We start from the raw sequence: 7,935 nt of genomic DNA, 5'->3' as shown, positions 1-7,935 counted from the left end.
ACCTTTTTCCTGGGCAATCTAAATCACCCTACAAAAATGGACATATAATTATTTCCTACTCAATCATATTCAAGGTAGGAAGCAAGCTATTCACAATGTTTTCCAGCTGAGGAAAGCAAAGCCCTGTGCTCAGTTTAATGACATTTACCTAGAGGTAATGTGATAGTTTTGCAGCAAGCCAGCTGAGCAATCTCCAGGTTTTAAGGGAATGTTCTAACTACTTGTAAGAACATTATTTTTTTGAAAACTGGAAAACTGTAATGGGAAAAGTAGGACTGAAACAAGTTTTGAAGTTGCTTAGCAATGCCTCGCCTAACCTGTAATTGCTTATATTTCAAAAACTACTTGATCAATCATTAGTTTCATTCAGACCTGCTCTCTCTCTCATACAAGGCGGCGTACCAAGGCCATGCTTGCAGACCTGCTTTATGTACAGAAGCAGTCCGATTCTAACAGCAGTCACATGGAGTACAGATACATCTACAGAGCCCCTGTTGTGAAGGACAACATAGCTAGTAACAACAAAAATCAATGCTTTAGATTTATTTAAAAGTCTACCCTATGGATGTCAGATGTGTTTAAAGAAAATGCTCATATTTTCAACACATTGGTGTATCGTGTTATTTGTTTGAATGATGCCAAATTCAGCAAAACTAAAACTCAAATGGAATAAAACCTGACTAATGTCATCTGCAATGGCTAGGGCTTCAAAGGTGATCAGCATAAAACTGCACCTCAGCAAAGATGATGGTGAATGTAATAACAATCATAATATAATGTTCATACATTGTAAAATGTTTTAAAAAAAACTATAAAATGCTAGAAAATGCCACACACTGAATATGCTATTTAAAAGCGCATAAAAATTAAACTGAACTAATTTCTGAAAGATTAGCAAGTGTAAGTTGATGCTGTAGAAAACAAGGTAAAACATACATACCTGCTAGATGACCAGGAATGCTATAGAGTCTACATAGTGGAGACTATCCCCAAACACTATAAAGTTGAACTGCTACATAGTATAACAAACAAACTGAAAATAAACAACTGATGAAACCAGGTAAGGGAGGGAGCAATTTCAGCAGCATCAACAACAGAATTATTCTACCAGTGTAAGAGTACTGGTATGGTACGCTACCAAAATAGTTGTGTAGCTGCAGCAAGTCAGGTCTGAAAGACCCCAAGGAGGGACAGTACAACCTCTTCAGGCAACCTGCTCCACTGCTTGACTGTCCTCCTGGTGAAGAGGTTTCTCCTCATGCCCAGTCAGAATGTCTCTCACTTCTGTTTGCACCCACTGGCATCCTCCCATCACGTACTTCCAAACAGCTCAGCGTCATCTTTCGTGTTGGAAGGCTGCTATTAGGTGTCCTGAAGACTCTTCTTCTCCATGCTGATCAAAGACCAGTTCCATGCCATAAAATACCCTCCTTTAATAACAAGTATACTGACACAGAAAGCAAATTCTTTGCAGACTGCATTTGCTCTACATCTCTTATGAAGCCAACATGGAACAAACAATAATTTGGCTATCAACACATCTGGGTACATATATTCAACTCTTCTTCGTATCAGATTCCCACCAGAGTTTTTCTTCGAGTGACTGAAAACACGCTTTGTGAAATGTCTTGATGTCCTTCGCCTCTACAAACAGGTATGACCTGTGCACCTGATTCTTTTGTACACTGCCTCTTTCTTCTGGTTAAAACTTCGGAGACATTGAGTGCATTATAGCAAACAGTTACCTTATATAGAGTAAAATTTCTCATGGTCCTTTTTTCTTTGGTGACTATAAGAAAGCAAATGATAACACAGTGAAGAAACAGGAGCGGGACGTTTATCTTTAATACAAAAGCAAATATACACACAAAATAAATACAAGTACATAATTATTTAAGTGAATATCTGCTTTGCATCATTTTACACAACATCCACACGTTTCTAATATTTTGCACTGAAAAATACTGTCTGTATCCCTTTTTTAGTGAATGTTAAAAAGGATCTTAAGATTTAATCATCCAAAACAGTAGAACTTGTTTTGCATTTGCTTATTAGATAAAAATTTAGATTACTAGCATGTACAGTATTACTGTGTTGAAGACCTTGTGTGGTAAGAAGGAAAAAAAGCAATTTCACTACAGAAGACTTTTTAATCAAATTAAAACACAATGTAAAATATATTAAATAATAAAAGAAGTTAATGAGAATATGTACTAGCTGCTTCTATAAAAGGGAGATATAAATAAGATGTAGAAAAAATTTTCAGAAACCATCACTTCCATGGCCATTAACTGGTCACATGGCACTTTAGGTATTAAAGAAAATGGACTCGCTTATGAAGGATATACCATATTTTAATAGGCTGTGTCAAAAAGGGGGACTGATTCTGGCAAATGAACTGAGCACTTCAATGACAAAACAAAATGGTTGCTGGAAAAAAGGTATGAGAACAGACACTGAGGTCTGTCAGTACATAAAAGAGAGACAGGATTGTACAAACGCTTACTAGCTTGTCTGTCATGCAACAAATAAGAGACCAACAGAGACTGGAAGATGAAGGTGAAAAGATCAACATGACCACATTTAATATGATTTTCCATCTCTTTTTGAATTACTAAGTTCATCAGAGTTCAGAATGGAAATGCTACGGTTGCAAATACAGGAAAGAATGTTTTAGATAAGTTAGTCATACAATAATAGAAAAGGATTCATTTTTTAATATATAATAGTGAAGAAATAGCAAAATTTAGGTATGCTGTATTTAGGCATATCTCCAGAAATGGAAATTTTTACCATGGCACTGAATTATAGGCTTGAATGCTTTGCAAAGCAATGATGCCATCAGTAGGGACAGAGCTTGACAGACAAAGATTAAGATTTGGAACAACCCATTTTATTTTTGAAAAATTGGATTTACTTTAAAGTTGATATATACTTAACTACAAAAATCACTCATATGTTACAAAACAACTCTGAAGTTCTTGCTATGCTAAAACTTCTGTGGAAATGAGAAACTTCGCAAAGTAAGGACTTGAAGATTTGGCTTCTACTGAGATCTCTGGCAAACCTCCTACTGACTGCATCAGGCATGGAAAGGATTTTGGAGAACTGCCCTATGGGAGCTCTCTGGTGGGTGAAAGAGGAAAACACTCCCAAAATGCCAATGGCCAAGAACGATGACTCCTGCCACTTAAACTGGATTTTTACATCTAAGATTACAGTGGTTTGTAATTATTAATTAATTAAAATTTATTTATTTATTTGAATCACCTGTTACAAAATGGTGAGTTTTGACATCACTCCTCCTCTATAATTACCCTCTGTGTTTTTCCCCCCAACTACTTTAATGATTATCCAGCTGCAACCCAAAGAGAAAAGCAGTTCACTCGCAGAAATAAATGAAACAGGAAGAGTATGTCAACAACACAGAAGAAAAAGCGGTACTATATCATGTGTCCATCTCTGCTGCTTCTATTACTGGGGTCAGGGAACATTAAGTCTTAGTAGTAGCTTGAAGCCCTAGCATTGCTTTAGGTCTTGTAAAATAAACATTATACACACCAAAACTTTTAATACTGAATACAGACTCTGAGATTGCTCCTCACTATGTACATACACAGGCCTGGCTCTGCATGGTTTGCACATACTCAAGTGTCTTTTGACTCCATATGTTTAAAAATTGTTTGCCTCAGGATACCTGCAAAGAGATTGGTATTTGGTTGTATCCGTACTCACTGACAACCAAGCAATACATGATCCATGTAGTTAAAGATTATTACTTTTCCGTGAAGTCAAAACAACAGATGTAACTGCTGCTAAGCCACTGCTGATCAGAAAGGCCTAAATGATAAAACTTCAAAGTCAGTAGCCATAATCTCATGCCATTCCTCCCCTCTGTGACATTGCTTTGTGTTACTGCCCTACTATTCAATTCCTGGTGCAATTGCTGAGAATAATGATTTCCTTTGCATTCTCCAAAATATTATCTTCTATCTACATACAGTTGCTGTGTGAGTGGCATTAATGACCGACTCGTTCAGGTAGGAAGTGATTCTTGGGGCCTTTCTTGTCCAACCTCCTGCTCAATGCAGGGTCATAATGAATCCAGACCAGATTGCTCAAGGTTTTATCAGTCAAGTCTTGTAAACCTCCAAGAATGGAGGTTACAAAACCTATCATCTGGGCTATCTGCTCCACTGCTTAATTATCCTTACACTTTTTTTTCTTCAATATATGCAGTCGGATCCTCCTATTTCAATTTATGTCTGCTGTCTCTCCTCCTACCATGCACCACTGACTCCATCGCTTCGACAACCCCCCTGCCAGCCCTGCCAGCCTGCTGTTAGGGCCCCCAAAGCCATCTCTCCCCCAGGCTGAACAAGACCAGCTCCCTCACCTCTCCTCACAAAGCAAGTGCTCAAGACCCAGCCATCCTGGGGACCCTCCCCTGAATTCGCTCCAGTTTATCAATGTATTTCTTGAACTGAGGAAATTAGATTCATCAACTCTCTTTCCACATGGAAGCATGAAGTCCACCTTTTTTCTCATTTTGAAACAAGAGGCAACCTCCGTGCTCCTGGGTACGGGTTAAGGCCTATTTTGTTGGTTAGAGATGAGGCTCAACTGTTTACTGTAATATAAAATCACCTCTCCTGTGCTGCTAGGCAGCCCTTAATGTTCAGGATTCTCTATGCAGTCCATATGCTAGGTTTAAATAATGTAAACGGCTTTGAATCAGTCTTCTGAGCCAGAAGAAATCCACCTTTATCATGAAGATTACCCTCTAACTTTATCAAATGATCAGAAACCTAGCCTTTGTTGATGTCCTAAGAACAGGTATACTGAGCTGGACTAACTGCAAAATAGTAACTGGAATGATTGAAAGACTGTGCAGCTTCCTATATTGACCTTCCAATGCCAACAGCAAACCCTTTGGAAAACAGAGAAAGCTGAAGAAGCTTCCCTTGCAAATCCTGCCTGTCTCTGGCACTCCCCTGCTTAGGGACCTTCTGAGCTGGAGGTTGCTTCTCTGTCAGAGTGCTTAATACTGCTTGACAGACCTCTCATCCATGAATTTCTCTATTAATTTTTAATATATGCATACTCTTGGTATTCCAATCACCCCAAGGTAAGGATATCTATTTTTTAAATTGTATGAAGCAGTCCCTTTCTAAGTCTGCTGCTTGTTAATCTATTTCGTGCCAAATTTTCTTGGTACAAGAACGACTAATTGTTCTCTACTCACTGTTCCTCATGCCAGTCAGAACTTTTTAAATTCTATCATTTCTCCTTCAGTAGCATCTTTTCCAAGATGGAGATTCCGAATTATTTACTTTTTTCTTTGCGCTGAAGATATTCCTTATTTTGTTCATGCTCATACTCCTCTGAACTGCCTCAAATTCTGTATCTCTTTTTGACATGGACTTCAAAACAGCTCACTGTTCATAAAGTGTAATGATGATTTGGTTGTCTATCCCGTTCCTATTACTATCATTATTTGCCTTTTTGACTACCCCTGAAGATTAATTTTGTCAAAAGCTAAACTTACTGGCAGCTTTGCCATTAAATTCAGGGGGTCAAAATTTAATCTGTTGTTTTGCTTACTCTCCATCTAGTCTCCTCAGTCCATCCTGGGAAAACCTCCAAACATGTTCTTTCCAAGTTTATGCCTTGGCTGCAGTTTTCCCATGTACAGAAGACTAGAAGTATCTCTAATAATTTAGGACAAACATGCAGAAAACAGTACTTTGGATGTTCTAATCTGATCAAGCAGTCAGTTCATTATTTGACTAGTACCATGAGAAAAATACCAGGGAAATCTCTTTTTATTCTGACTGAGAACATAAGGCAGAAAGTTTCAGGGGAATACAGCAGTTCACACTCAATTTTGTTGTGGGAATGTTCATGCTTTTCTATTGTGGAAGTTCACACTGCCTTCATTCTTATCAGCTCATACAGAACTGTAATTTACATACAGAACAGCTTTTAATTATTGTTTTTTGAAAAACAAACAAACAGAACCAACCAAAAACATTTTAGAAATAAATTGACCTTGAAGGCTCTTAATCAGTTTTACAGCCCTCATTACAGAAAATGTTACTGACCTACACTCTGTCTCCTGGAGAAATGAATCACCTCTTCTGCCCTCAGACTCCTTCTTAAAATTCTGATTTCGTTGAAGTAAACAAACTGAGGAACAGAACAGAAAAGAACCTCCATAAATATTATTATGCAGTTGTTAGTAATGTATTAAAAGAACAACCACTCTAAATTCTTCCATAGATTAATTCTAAATTTCTAACTCAAATATTTATTTTTATTTAGCATGTTACAACCTTTTAAAAGATGATCTCTGCTCCAAATTAAAACAACAAAAAATTTTTTTCCCCTACTTCCATACTACCACAGCAATAAAAGACACACACGTCTTAATGCAGAGATTAGCTATCCCTCTCCACCTTGTGACAGTTCTATGCTTTCATAAAGAGTTTTCTAGTCCCAAATTATGTCAGGTTTTTCTTTGCATGTTAGAAACTCCCATGTTCTAGAAACTGGGCTTTGCCTAGGACAACGATCCATTTTAAGTACATCAATTATTATGTATATCAATTATGCCATTTGATTTATATGAAGTATTTTGTGGAATTTGTTATAAAAAATAGTTAAGAATGACATGATAAATAGACACAAAGAGGGACTTGACAAACTGATGGCATAGAAAGCCTATCTTTAGCCTCCAAAAATGATGATTCAACCTTTGATTTGGGTTCCCTCAGTAACAGTGTGCCAGTGCTGATGGGTTTGCTGGGAGGAACACCACTGTATGCTTCACTGCATTATATATGCTTTCCCTAAATTCCACTAAATATTGAAAAAACCTTTTTCCCAACCTAATGGGACCATTTGTTTTTCCTCAGTGTGACAACATTACTTCTTTTGAAAACCTCTTCTCTTCCCTACACTTACCCAAAATAAGAACTGAGCCGACTTAAACCAAGTTACGGTCAAACTAGCATTTTCATGAGCTTCATAAAACTATGCTTTGTCCCTATTTTTCATGTAAATGTCGAGCCACTGATACAACAGTACCAACTACTGATATTGAGTAAGGTTTAAAGGCAAAATGAGGTTTTTCTCAGTGAAAAGGAATGATAGACTGCACTACAGCCAAGCATTCTGAAGAGATTAGCATGATTGAGGAGCTTGAAACAAGGTAACATTTCAGAATAAGGAAACAATAGAAGGAACAAGGATGTAAAGGACACCTCATGGTGTTCTCTATTAACCTAGCAATAAATAGAGTCCAAGTTAATTTTGTGAATGCCTTTTAAAATATTTGTTAGTTATATGCAGACTGACAGATTCCAGTTTTGTCCTCTTTCTTTTCTTTTGGTTTTGCATGATACAGTGGAAAGTCTTATTCATAGAATGAAAATTAACTCTTTAAATAGCATTTAAGAAGAAAACCAAAGCTGTGCCACTGGTTAAATAAGACTAAGTAAGCACTGAAGTAAAGCGATGGAAGGAAAGATGCCTGCATTGACATAATACAGTATGACAAACCAAACTCAGAAACCTAAGTTTGTTCTGAAGTAATGGTAAATGAACTAAAGCATTAAATAAAACAGAAGAAATTTCAAGTAGTTACAGTCAATATTCTTCACACAAGTTTAAGGACTTAAAAAAAATAAATATTAGTGATTATAGCCAATGATTAATTGCGTGTACTTGCACAGTACAAGGTCTAGCGCGTTCTGTGCCATAGGGCTTAAAGGTTTTTCCTGGATTCTAAGCCACATAACACAATGAATAATTACACCTTCAAGTACAAGACCATGACATGTTCTGCCAAATACTGCTAAACCCAGTTTCACTACCTTCTCTTCTTACATGAGAAAAAAATTTATATAAAAAATAGAGTGAATCAGAGAATGT

This window comes from Buteo buteo, chromosome 15 (assembly GCF_964188355.1).
Source record: "Buteo buteo chromosome 15, bButBut1.hap1.1, whole genome shotgun sequence".
Taxonomy (NCBI): domain Eukaryota; kingdom Metazoa; phylum Chordata; class Aves; order Accipitriformes; family Accipitridae; genus Buteo; species Buteo buteo.
This window is presented reverse-complemented; position numbering follows the sequence as displayed.